At 41.6% G+C, this 12762-nt stretch overlaps 4 non-coding genes across 4 annotated transcripts; all 4 read left to right on the forward strand.

The window, feature by feature from the left end:
- The first annotated feature begins 8935 nt into the window (after positions 1–8935).
- On the forward strand, positions 8936–9099 carry LOC135031473 (U1 spliceosomal RNA). The gene has a single exon (XR_010227176.1). It is a non-coding gene; the product is annotated as a U1 spliceosomal RNA (small nuclear RNA).
- Positions 9100–9251: 152 nt separating this feature from the next.
- On the forward strand, positions 9252–9414 carry LOC135031412 (U1 spliceosomal RNA). Its single transcript, XR_010227124.1, has one exon. It is a non-coding gene; the product is annotated as a U1 spliceosomal RNA (small nuclear RNA).
- Positions 9415–10088: 674 nt separating this feature from the next.
- Positions 10089–10252, forward strand: LOC135031493 (U1 spliceosomal RNA). Its single transcript, XR_010227195.1, has one exon. It is a non-coding gene; the product is annotated as a U1 spliceosomal RNA (small nuclear RNA).
- Positions 10253–10402: 150 nt separating this feature from the next.
- LOC135031386 (U1 spliceosomal RNA) lies at positions 10403–10566 on the forward strand. Its single transcript, XR_010227100.1, has one exon. It is a non-coding gene; the product is annotated as a U1 spliceosomal RNA (small nuclear RNA).
- The last annotated feature ends 2196 nt before the right edge of the window (positions 10567–12762 follow it).

Raw genomic sequence — 12762 nt, forward strand, 5'->3', positions numbered from 1 at the left:
ATATACTGACAAAGGCTAATAAGCATTCATCTAGAACGATTCCTAGAAACATTTTAAAAAGTCAATAATGTGGAGAGTTTTTGTAAGATGTTTCTTCCATCAACCAATGAAGAAACACATTGGTACTTTCCCATGATGAGTGAGTGCTTCAGGATCTCTTGCACTTACATGTGCAGCAGAGTACTGTAATGGAAGCATGCTGGGTCCATAACCCAGAGGTAGGCAGATTGAAACTATCCTCTGCTATATGCATTTTTTTTGTTAATTAAAGTAATCCAAAACTGGGATTGATATTTTTGCTCTTTTATTTTTACTTAAAGTACAATTACTTTTACCATTTTAATTTGTTTTAATAGTATATTGACAGTATTGTTTTCTTTCAAAAATCCAATTAATTTTCTTTACCCTATTATTAAAATGGTAATTGACAAAAACAAACTACATTGTCACCAGAAGAGCAATACAAAATGTACAAGTGATATATTAAAATCATCTTTCCAGCTTGAATTTCAATGATGCATTGGGGCAACGATTTTGTGAGAAACATCTTCACCCTTAAATAAAGATTTTCTTAATTCCTTACCTGTGTGCTAATTAGATATCACCTTGTTTTCACATTAAACAGACTTCCACATGAGAAAACAGCAAAGATGCAGTGGCGTTAATGTTTCCTGGTGTCAACCTGTATTATTTCCGTAGATATTGAAATGAGGATGCATCTTGCTGCCTTTCCAATGAAGCAAGTTTAATTTAGTAATAGGTGAAAAAACATCCCTACAAAGATGTTAATCAGATACTTGGCTTTGTGGACACTTTTCAGAGAACAAATTTGTTATCATAAAAATAAACCCAGAAAATGAAGAGCTGTTTAATCACTCAATTGGATTTTTCTGCCAGCATTTTTCTTTTTCTCTGCAACCCACTGCTAAATTGTGCTTCCTAGCTGTTTTTTTTATAAAATCACTTAATCAAATCTAACTCTGATTACATCAGAGAAGGCCAGGTACCCTACACCATAAGAGGGGGTTTGCAATTTTGACTTGTCTACTTAAATATCACCAAAATCTGATTACAAGGTCAATTACGTCCCTGGGTGGGATTGAACCACCAACCTTTTGATTAATAGCTGAACACACTAACCGATTGCGCCACAGAGACACTTTGCAAAAAGTACATACTGACAAAGATTAATAAGCATTCATCTAGAACGTTTCCTAGAAAAACTTTAAAAAGTCAATAATCTGGAGAGTTTTTGTAAGATGTTTCTTCCAGCAACCAATGAAGAAACACATTGGTACTTTCGCATGATGAGTGAGTGCTTCAGGATCTCTTGCACTTACATGTGCAGCAGAGTACTGCAATGGAAGCATGCTGGGCCCATAACCCAGAGGTAGGCAGATTGAAACTATCCTTTGCTATATGCATTTTTTTTTTTGTTCATTAAAGTAATCCAAAACTGGGATTGATATTTTAGCTTTTATTTTTACTTAAAGTACAATAACTTTTACCATTTTAATTTGTTTTAGTGCAAAAGGCATATCAGCAGTCAGCACTAACTGGTGACATGCCATTTGTACAAGTAAGCCATGTGTGACTAATATATAAACATACTTTATTAAATAACACCTCAAACTATCATACCCTGGATTCAAACCTATAACCTGTTGAATTCTAATCAAACACCCTACCCATGGAGCTACTTGATCCTGCATCTTTTCTAACCTCCAAAAACAGATTCAGTTGCATTTTCCAGCGTGTTTTGTTTGCGCCTTTGCAAATGTCTTACATCGACAAACTTATTTAGTACTATTTTGCAAATAGGGTTACATTGTCGCAACATTGTGTTCCCTAATTGCTTGATTTTTTAAATGCAACAATTGATAAAGACACCTGATAATTGCTCTGTGGAGTCTTATTTTGTGTTTTGTGTTTAGTCTTTAGATCTGAATTTGAATGTACTTGTGAACTAACTTAATTTCCTACTTCTAAATTCATTCCTAAATTCACTACTTACATGAATCCTGTAGTTGGGCATTTTGGGACTTCGATTGTGGGCATTGTTTTGTGTCCAGACCAGCAGCAGGTGGTGTGCATTTGCTGGAAAGGCATCGAAGACCTCCGATATGCTGCATCTCCTGATGTGTGTCTCCCTCAAGTGGCTGTCAGCAAATGCCTGCTAGACACCCCATTCCAAGCTGATTGTGACATCATGGAACATGCATCATAGAACAGGCATGCTAAAACATGGGTCTTCAACCTGCGACCCTCCAGCTGCTGTGGAACTACACATCCCAGCATGCCCTGCCTCAGTTTTAGCATACCTTAATAGCAAAACTGTGGCAGGGCATGCTGGGATGTGTAGTTTCACAGCAGCTGGAGGGCCACAGGATGAAGACCCATGTGCTAGAGCCAAGCCGCAGGTACATTGAATGCTAGCAAGCTGAATATTTAAATCCTTTTTGTTCCGCAGCATTCCAATGCGGAAGATTCCATGGAACCAGAGATCCTTCCATTGAGAAGGACATGCTGCCTGGATGACTACACTGTGCAAATTAAATCACGGAGCCAGTTGGCTTGTGGGTGGCTCTGGTGACTGGGTGGTTGGGTGGGTGGTGTGTCGGAAGTGGAGCGCATGCAAATGATTGTGTATCATCCAGCTAGTGAGAGAGAAAACTCATGCAGGAGTGTGCCTGCTTGTCAGTGGGTTATGCACCTTGCCAGACGTTAAATCTACATAGAGCAGCTGGAGGGGACAAGAGCAGGTTTGCAAAATATAGATAGAAGAGCATATATGCTGGCGCATTCTCCATGATTGTGTCAGCTTATGTTTTGGTGCACTGCACTTTCCTCCACTAAGTTTTAGCCATTTTTGTTAAGCTCAAGTGTAGTTGCTTCTCGGCCTTTTGGCTGTGATCTTGTATCGTGGTTGAAGGGTCTGCTGGAGGGAGGGATTGTTTTCTTCATTGGCGAAAGACCAAAGATATTCCAGGATGGAAGGCTTGGGAACACTATCTGTTTTTCAGTTGTGGAAGAGCACAGAGGTCGGATTGGACTACATTCTATAGTAAAGGATATCTTTCTATTTATTGACCCTCCCCTTATATGTGTCTGTGTTACAATAAAGCTTCGGTTTTGTGAATCCCTCACCCTCTTACACTCCACACCCATAGCCTTATTAACTGTTGTATTATTGTATAGTTTAAATGTATAGTGCAGTTCATGATTTATAGTGTAGGCTGGCCTGTGCTGTAGTTCTGGAACTGTACTATACCGTCAGCATTTGTATTGTGTTTTGGCTGTGCTGCAACACTGTACTTATGTGTGTAATGTTTATGTATGTTTTTTTAATGTCAATAAAAACTGCTTTTTCAAGCCAATATCTGAAAACAATCAATGTTTATCTTTGATGGCAATAAAAGTGGTATGATATTTGATGCTTTTGAAAGGCAATATCTGATATGTCCCCTATCTGGGAACCATATATTAAATGGCTTTTCAGAAAAGGGAGATGGGAGAAGAGCTTTCAGTACTTGTAGGACCGATGCACATAAAGAAGCAAAAAAACATACATAAACATTACACACATAAGTACCGCGTTGCGGCAATGCCAAAACACAATAGAAATGCTGACGGTATAGTACAGTTCAAGAACTACAGCACAGGCCAGCCTACACTATAAATCATGAACTGCACTATACATTTAAACTGTACAATAATACAACAGTTAATAAGGCTATGGGTGTGGAGTGTAAGAGGGTGAGGGAATCACAAGCCCGAAGCTTTATTGAAAGACTGACACATATAAGGGGAGGATTAATAAATAGAAAGACATCCTTTACTATAGAATGTAGTCCAATCCGGTCTTTCAACTCTTCCACAATTGAAAAACGGATAGTGTTCCCAAGCCTTCCATCCTGGAATATCTTTGGTCTTTCGCCAATGAAGAAAGCAATCCCTCCCTCCAGCAGACCCTTCAACCACAATACAAGATCACAGCCAAAAGGCCGAGAAGCAACTACACTTGAGCTTAACAAAAATGGCTAAAACTTAGTGGAGGAAAGTGCAGTGCACCAAAACATAAGCTGACACAATCATGGAGAATGCGCCAGCATATATGCTCTTCTATCTATATTTTGCAAACCTGCTCTTGTCCCCTCCAGCTGCTCTATGTAGATTTAACGTCTGGCAAGGTGCATAACCCACTGACAAGTAGGCACACTCCTGCATGAGTTTTCACTCTCACTAGCTGGATGATACACAATCATTTGCATGTGCTCCACCTCCGACACACCACCCACCCAACCACCCAGTCACCAGAGCCACCCACAAACCAACTGGCTCCGTGATTTAATTTGCACAGTGTAGTCATCCAGGCAGCATGTCCTTCTCAATGGAAGGATCTCTGGTTCCATGGAATCTTCCGCATTGGAATGCTGCGGAACAAAAAGGATTTAAATATTCAGCTTGCTAGCATTCAATGTACCTGCGGCTTGGCTCTAGCACATGGGTCTTCATCCTGTGGCCCTCCAGCTGCTGTGAAACTACACATCCCAGCATGCCCTGCCACAGTTTTGCTATAAGGTATGCTAAAACTGAGGCAGGGCATGCTGGGATGTGTAGTTCCACAGCAGCTGGAGGGTCGCAGGTTGAAGACCCATGTTTTAGCATGCCTGTTCTATGATGCATGTTCCGTGATGTCACAATCAGCTTGGAATGGGGTGTCTAGCAGGCATTTGCTGACAGCCACTTGAGGGAGACACACATCAGGAGATGCAGCATATCGGAGGTCTTCGATGCCTTTCCAGCAAATGCACACCACCTGCTGCTGGTCTGGACACAAAACAATGCCCCCAATCGAAGTCCCAAAATGCCCAACTACAGGATTCATGTAAGTAGTGAATTTAGGAATGAATTTAGAAGTAGGAAATTAAGTTAGTTCACAAGTACATTCAAATTCAGATCTAAAGTCTAGGTAGGCCTCACGTCTTGGCAGCCGCCAGCATTTAAAAATGCCTTGATTAGAGGTACGGAATTAAATGTAGATAAGAAGTAGACACAAAATAAGGCTCCGCAGAGCAGTTATCAGGTGTTTTTATCAATTGTTGCATTTAAAAAATCAAGCAATTAGGTTGCAACAATGTAACCCTATTTGCAAAATAGTACTAAATAAGTTTGTCGATGTAAGACATTTGCAAAGGCGCATCCAAAACACGCTGGAAAATGCAACTGAATCTGTTTTTGGAGGCTAGAATAGGAAATGTGCATCGGTCCTACAAGTACTGAAAGCTCTTCTCCCATCTCCCTTTTCTGAAAAGCCATTTAATATATGGTTCCCAGATAGGGGACATATCAGATATTGCCTTTCAAAAGCAGCAAATATCATACCACTTCTATTGCCATCAAAGATAAACATTGATTGTTTTCAGATATTGGATTGAAAAAGCAGTCTTTATTGACATAAAGAAGCAAAAAAACATACATAAACATTACACACATAAGTACTGTGTTGCAGCACAGCCAAAACACAATACAAATGCTGTCGGTATAGTACAGTTCAAGAACTACAGCACAGGTCAGCCTACACTATAAATCATGAACTGCACTATACATTTAAACAATACAATAGTTAATAAGGCTATGGGTGTGGAGTGTAAGAGGGTGACGGAATCACAAGCCCAAAGCTTTATTGAAAGACAGACACATATAAAGGGAGGATTAATAAATACAAAGATACCCTTTACTATAGAATGTAGTCCAATCCGGTCTTTCAACTCTTCCACAACTGAAAAACGGATAGTGTTCCCAAGCCTTCCATCCTGGAATATCTTCAGTCTCTCGCCAATGAAGAAAACAATCCCTCCAGCAGACTCTTCAACCACAATACAATATCACAGCCAAAAGAGCGAGAAGCAACTACACTTGCGTTTAAACAAAATGGCTAAAACTTAGTGGAGGAAAGTGCAGTGCACCAAAACATAAGCTGACACAATCATGGAGAATGCGCCAGCATATATGCTCTTCTGTCTATATTTTCCAAACCTGCTCTTGTCCCCTCCAGTTGCTCCATGTAGATTTGACGTCTGGCAAGGTGCATAACTCACTGACAAGCAGGCACACTCCTACATGAGTTTTCTCTCTCACTAGCTGGATGATACACATTCATTTGCATGTGCTCCACCTCCGACACACCGCCCACCCAACCACCCAGTCACCAGAGCCACCCACAAGCCAACTGGCTCCGTGATTTAATTTGCACAGTGCAGTCATCCAGGCAGCATGTCCTTCTCAATGGAATAATCTCTGGTTCCATGGAATCTTCCGCATTGGAATGCTGCGGAACAAAAAGGATTTAAACATTCAGCTTGCTAGCATTCAATGTACCTGCGGTTTGGTTCTAGCACATGGGTCTTCATCCTGTGGCCCTCCAGCTGCTGTGAAACTACACATCCCAGCATGCCCTGCCACAGTTTTGCTTTTAAGGTATGCTAAAACTGAGGCAGGGCATGCTGGGATATGTAGTTCCACAGCAGCTGGAGGGTCGCAGGTTGAAGACCCATGTTCTAGCATGCCTGTTCTATGATGCATGTTCCGTGATGTCACAATCAGCTTGGAATGGGGTGTCTAGCATGCATTTGCTGACAGCCACTTGAGGCAGACACACATCAGGAGATGCAGCATATCGGAGGTCTTCGATGCCTTTCCAGCAAATGCACACCACCAGCTGCTGGTCTGGACACAAAACAATGCCCACAATTGAAGGCTCAAAATGCCCAACTACAGGATTAATGTAAGTAGTGAATTTAGGAATGAATTTAGAAGTAGGAAATTAAGTTAGTTCACAAGTACATTCAAATTCAGATCTAAAGACTAGGTAGGCCTCACGTCCTGGCAGCACCCAGCATTTAAAAATGCCTTGATTATAGGTAGGGAATTAAATGTAGATAAGAAGTAGACACAAAAGAAGACTCCACAGAGCAATTATCAGGTGTCTTTATCAATTTTTGCATTTAAAAAATCAAGCAATTAGGGAACACAATGTTGCGACAATGTAACCCTATTTGCAAAATAGTACTAAATAAGTTTGTCGATGTAAGACATTTGCAAAGGCGCAAACAAAACACGCTGGAAAATGCAACTGAATCTGTTTTTGGAGGTTAGAATAGATGCAGGATCAAGTAGCTCAATGGGTAGGGTGTTTGATTAGAATTTAACAGGTTTTAGGTTTGAATCCTGGGTATGATAGTTTGAGGTGTTATTTAATAAAGTATGTTTATATATTAGTCACACATGGCTTACTTGTACAAATGGCATGTCACCAGTTAGTGCTGACTGCTGATATGCCATTTACACAAACATGCCATGTGTGACTGTATATGCATTTAAGGAGGGCACCCCTGCAATACCACAAACCATTGAGTGTCAAGTATACTAGATATATCTTCATATCTCATGTGCTTTCTCTGAGACCAATCTTGTTATGCCCCTTCCCCACAAGGCATGCGCCTTTTGTCCATATTGCAAAAATGGGGGGGAGGGCATATAATTCTCTGTCACAGGGCACCAAAAAGTCTAGTTATGGCTCTGGTATGCATTATGTAATCTGGCAGACCATCTCTCCAACACTGGCTGGTTGGAATAGAAATCCGGTTATCTATGTGAGCAAATGACCATCAACGATTTACTCTCAAACACTAAAAAATGGACAAAAATGGTCCCCTAAACAAATTGGTTAAATTTTGGGTTTAACCAATTTGTGTAATGACCATTTTTGACCACTTTTCTAGTGTTTGGGAGCAAATGGTTAATTGACATTTGCTCCTATACATTACCAGATTTTCATTCCAACCATCCAGACTGGATAGATAGCCTGACAGATAATTGTGTAGTGTACGCCCAGGATAACTGTTAGTCATGCTTTATTTTATGGCGGCACATAAATGGGAGGACAGATCCAGGGCAAGCACTGCCCACTCATGCATAGTTGTCAACTGATGTGAAGTTCCAGGGGGCAATCTCAGTTATAAAGGGAAGTATCTGGAAATTGTCCCTAGTTAAAAAAAAAAATAAAATTTGATCAACTCCATTTATTTAGTATGATATCCCAGGTGATAGGATGCCGGCAGTCAGAACAACATACTTTATTAAATAACACATCTCAAACTACCATACCCAGGATTCAAACCTATAACCTGTTGAATTCTAATCAAACACCCTACCTATTGAGCTATTTGATCCTGCATAAAAATTGTGAACATTATATGAAGCTATTGGTACTTTGCAAAAAAAAAGAATCAGCATTACAACGCAGCAGATCCATGCAGTTTGCAGCCACACACTACATGTATCTGCTCAGCCACAATGCTGATTATTTCTTCACAAAGTACAAGGTGAGCTCCAAACAGAATTCTCTAGCTTAGAATTATACCTTTCTTTGCCAAACCTAGAAGTCGGGCCCCCCACCCTGGGATCCCCCAGAGGGAGGCCTGCACCGTCATGTGGCAGGCTTGTCCGTTTTGGAAGCAGGCTGATGGGCAGCCCAGGATTGCTTCAGTCTGGGCTTGGCAGGTCTGGAAACATGAGCTTGCTTTGGGTATGCCTGACCTTGGGTACGCTTTACCTGGAGGATGAAAGGGCCAAGAAAAGTACTTTTAGCCTTCTGCGTGGTAGGAGTCATACTAGGTAGGCAAGCTGTTTTAGCAGTAGCCAGATCAGCTACAATCTTATTGAGGTCTTCTCCAAAAGGAGATTCAACTGAGGCAGCACAAGGGAACTCTCATCTGGGGACAACAACTGCAGGGAGAACACATATTTTCAGATGAACATGGTAGGGCAGAAGGCTGCCTAATACTGAAGCACCCCCAAACAACAAATCAAATGCAACTTACTTGACAGAGATGTGCCTGAGCAACGGCCCTCCCCAGCCCTATCCCAAATCATACTTATTTTGCATAGGAGATACCATGGTCATGAAGATTGTTCTCCCAGGGTTAGGTTCATTCATTGCATTCTGGGTATGCTGACCCCTGTGATTTCCCCAAATGTGGGAAACTCGACTGCATTATTTGTGGTAGTGGGGGACTGTATTTGTGCTTTCCTCTGGTCAGCTCTGGTAAAATTCAGATTTCTTTGTCTCAGATCTTCCTCTAGCCTTGTTCTTCTTTCGAGAGTTCCCTTGTGCTGCCTCAGTTGGATCTCCTTCACTTGACAGGGGGGTGCCCGAGCAGCGACCCTCCCCAGCTCTAGCCCAACTCCTACTTACCTGCCAGGTGAGATACTATGATCATGAAGTTGCTTCTCCCAGGGCAAGGCTCACCCATTGCACTCTGGGTGTGCTGCCCCTGCGATTTCCCCAAATGTGGGAAACTTGACTGCATAATTTGAGTTTTCCCTGGTCGGCTCTCATGTAATTCAGATCTCTTTGTCTCAGGTCTCTCTCCAGCCTAGTTTGCTGTCTGGTTCCACTTCTTTTTTCTTGAGCCCCTCCCTTCTATACCCTTGTGCACTATCCTGACTTCTCCTCCCGTCTGCTTACTTTGTGCCTCCCAATGCACAATGCAAACTACGGGTAGTGCTGCAGGGCCCACACCCTTTTACTTGCTTTACAGAGCAGCTCTGGAGCTGTTACAGTGCCCAGCTGCTGCAAGAAATCAGCTTGAATGCTTCAGGGGCTGGGGAATAGCCAACATGAGCCCCACACCGAAGGAGGGTGGGGGTGCTTAATGCCAACTAGGGGTCATCCAAGCACCACAAAAGGCCTCCATGCCCTGCACGCTCCTTTTCTCTTTTCATATGCAGACAAGGGTTGAAGCCACCTTTGACCCACTGCTTGGATGACATCACCATATTCAAATCCATCTGCTGCAGGCCATCCCCCAGGAATGCTTGCACTAGTTGTTACATTTGGTTTGTTGTTTGGGGGTGCTTCAGTATTAGGCAGCCTTCTGCCACCCCATGTTCATCTGAAAATATGTGTTCTCCCTGCAGTTGTTGTCCCCAGATGAGAGTTCCCTTGTGCTGCCTCAGTTGAATCTCCTTTACTTGACAGAGATGTGCCTGAGCAGCGGCCCTCCCCAGCCCTATCCCAAATCATACTTATTTTGCATAGGAGATACTATTGTCATGAAGATTGTTTTCCCAGGGTGAGGTTCATTCATTGCATTCTGGGTATGCTGACCCCTGTGATTTCCCCAAATGTGGGAAACTCGACTGCATTATTTGTGGTAGTGGTGGACTGTGTTTGTGCTTTCCTCTGGTCAGCTCTGGTAAAGTCAGATTTCTTTGTCTCAGATCTTCCTCTAGCCTTGTTCTTCTTTTGAGAGTTCCCTTGTGCTGCCTCAGTTGGATCTCCTTCACTTGAAAGGTAGTGCCCGAGCAGCGACCCTCCCCAGCTCTAGCCCAACTCCTACTAACCTGCCAGGTGAGATACTATGATCATGAAGGTGCTTCTCCCAGGGCAAGGCTCACCCATTGCACTCTGGGTGTGCTGCCCCTTGCGATTTCCCCAAATGTGGGAAACTTGACTGCATAATTTGTGTTTCCCCTGGACGGCTCTCGTATAATTCAGATCTCTTTGTCTCAGGTCTCTCTCCAGCCTAGTATGCTGTCTGTTTCCACTTCTCTTTTCTTGAGCCCCTCCCTTCTATAACCTTGTGCACTATCCTGACTTCTCCTCCCGTCTGCTTACTTTGTGCCTTCCAATGCACAATGCAAACTACAGGTAGTGCTGCAGGGCCCACACCCTTTTACTTGCCTTACAGAGCAGCTCTGGAGCTGTTACAGTACCCAGCTGCTGCAAGAAATCAGCTTGAATGCTTCAGGGGCTGGGGCATGGCCAACATGAGCCCCACACCGAAGGAGGGTGGGGGTGTTTAATGCGAACTAGGGGTCATCCAAGCGTCGCAAAAGGCCGCCATGCCCTGCATATCCCTTTTCTCTTTTCATAAGCAGACGAGGGTTGAAGCCAACTTTGACCCACTGCTTGGATGACATCACTTGCTGCCTTTCCAATGAAGCAAGTTTAATTTAGTAATAGGTGAAAAACCATCCCTACAAAGGTGTTAATCAGATACTTGGCTTTGTGGACACTTTTCAGAGAACAAATTAGTTAGCATAAAAATAAAGCCAGAAAATGAAGAGCTGTTTAATCACTCAATTGGATTTTTCTGCAAGCGTATTTCTTTTTCTCTGCAACCCACTGCTAAGTTGTGCTTCCTAGCTGTTCTTTTATAAAATCACTTAATCAAATCTAACTCTGATTACATCAGAGAAGGCCAGGTACCCTACACCATAAGAGGGGGTTTGAAATTTTGACTTGTCTACTTAAAGATCACCAAAATCTGATGACAAGGTCAATAACATCCCTGGGTGGGATTGAACCACCAACCCTTTGGTTAATAACCAAACACACTAACCGATTGCACCACCGAGACACTTTGCAAAAGTACATACTGACAAAGGTTAATAAGCATTCATCTAGAACGTTTCCTAGAAAACTTTAAAAAGTCAATAATCTGGAGAGTTTTTGTAAGATGTTTCTTCCATCAACCAATGAAGAAACGCATTGGTACTTTCCCATGATGAGTGAGTGCTTCAGGATCTCTTGCACTTACATGTGCAGCAGAGTACTGCAATGGAAGCATGCTGGGCCCCTTAACCCAGAGGTAGGCAGATTGAAACTATCCTCTGCTATATGCATTTTTTTTTTGTTAATTAAAGTAATCCAAAACTGGGATTGATATTTTTGCTCTTTTATTTTTACTTAAAGTACAATAACTTTTACCATTTTAATTTGTTTTAATAGTATATTGACAGTATTGTTTTCTTTCAAAAATCCACTTAATTTTCTTTACCCTATTATTAAAATGGTAATTGACAAAAACAAACTACATTGTCACCAGAAGAGCAATACAAAATGTACAAGTGATATATTAAAATCATCTTTCCAGCTTGAATTTCAATGATGCATTGGGGCAACGATTTTGTGAGAAACATCTTCACCCTTAAATAAAGATTTTCTTAATTCCTTACCTGTGTGCTAATTAGATATCACCTTGTTTTCACATTAAACAGACTTCCACATGAGAAAGCAGCAAGGATGCAGTGGCGTTAATGTTTCCTGGTGTCAACCTGTATTATTTCAGTAGATATTGAAATGAGGATGCATCTTGCTGCCTTTCCAATGAAGCAAGTTTAATTTAGTAATAGGTGAAAAACCATCCCTACAAAGATGTTAATCAGATACTTGGCTTTGTGGACACTTTTCAGAGAACAAATTTGTTAGCATAAAAATAAAGCCAGAAAATGAAGAGCTGTTTAATCACTCAATTTGATTTTTTTGCCAGCATATTTCTTTTTCTCTGCAAACCACTGCTAAATTGTGCTTCCTAGCTGTTTTTATAAAATCACTGAATCAAATCTAACTCTGATTACATCAGAGAAGGCCAGGTACCCTACACCATAACAGGGGTTTTTGAAATTTTGACTTGTCTACTTAAAGATCACCAAAATCTGATAACAAGGTCAATTACATCCCTGGGTGGGATTGAACCACCAACCTTTTGGTTAATAGCTGTACACACTAACTGATTGCGCCACAGCGACACTTTGCAAAAGTACATACTGACAAAGGCTAATAAGCATTCATCTAGAACGTTTCCTAGAAAAACTTTAAATAGTCAATAATCTGGAGAGTTTTTGTAAGATGTTTCTTCCATCAACCAATGAAGAAACACATTGGTACTTTCCCATGATGAGTGAGTGCTT

The sequence above is a fragment of the Pseudophryne corroboree genome, unplaced genomic scaffold (genome assembly GCF_028390025.1).
Source record: "Pseudophryne corroboree isolate aPseCor3 unplaced genomic scaffold, aPseCor3.hap2 scaffold_515, whole genome shotgun sequence".
NCBI classification, from domain to species: Eukaryota; Metazoa; Chordata; class Amphibia; order Anura; family Myobatrachidae; genus Pseudophryne; species Pseudophryne corroboree.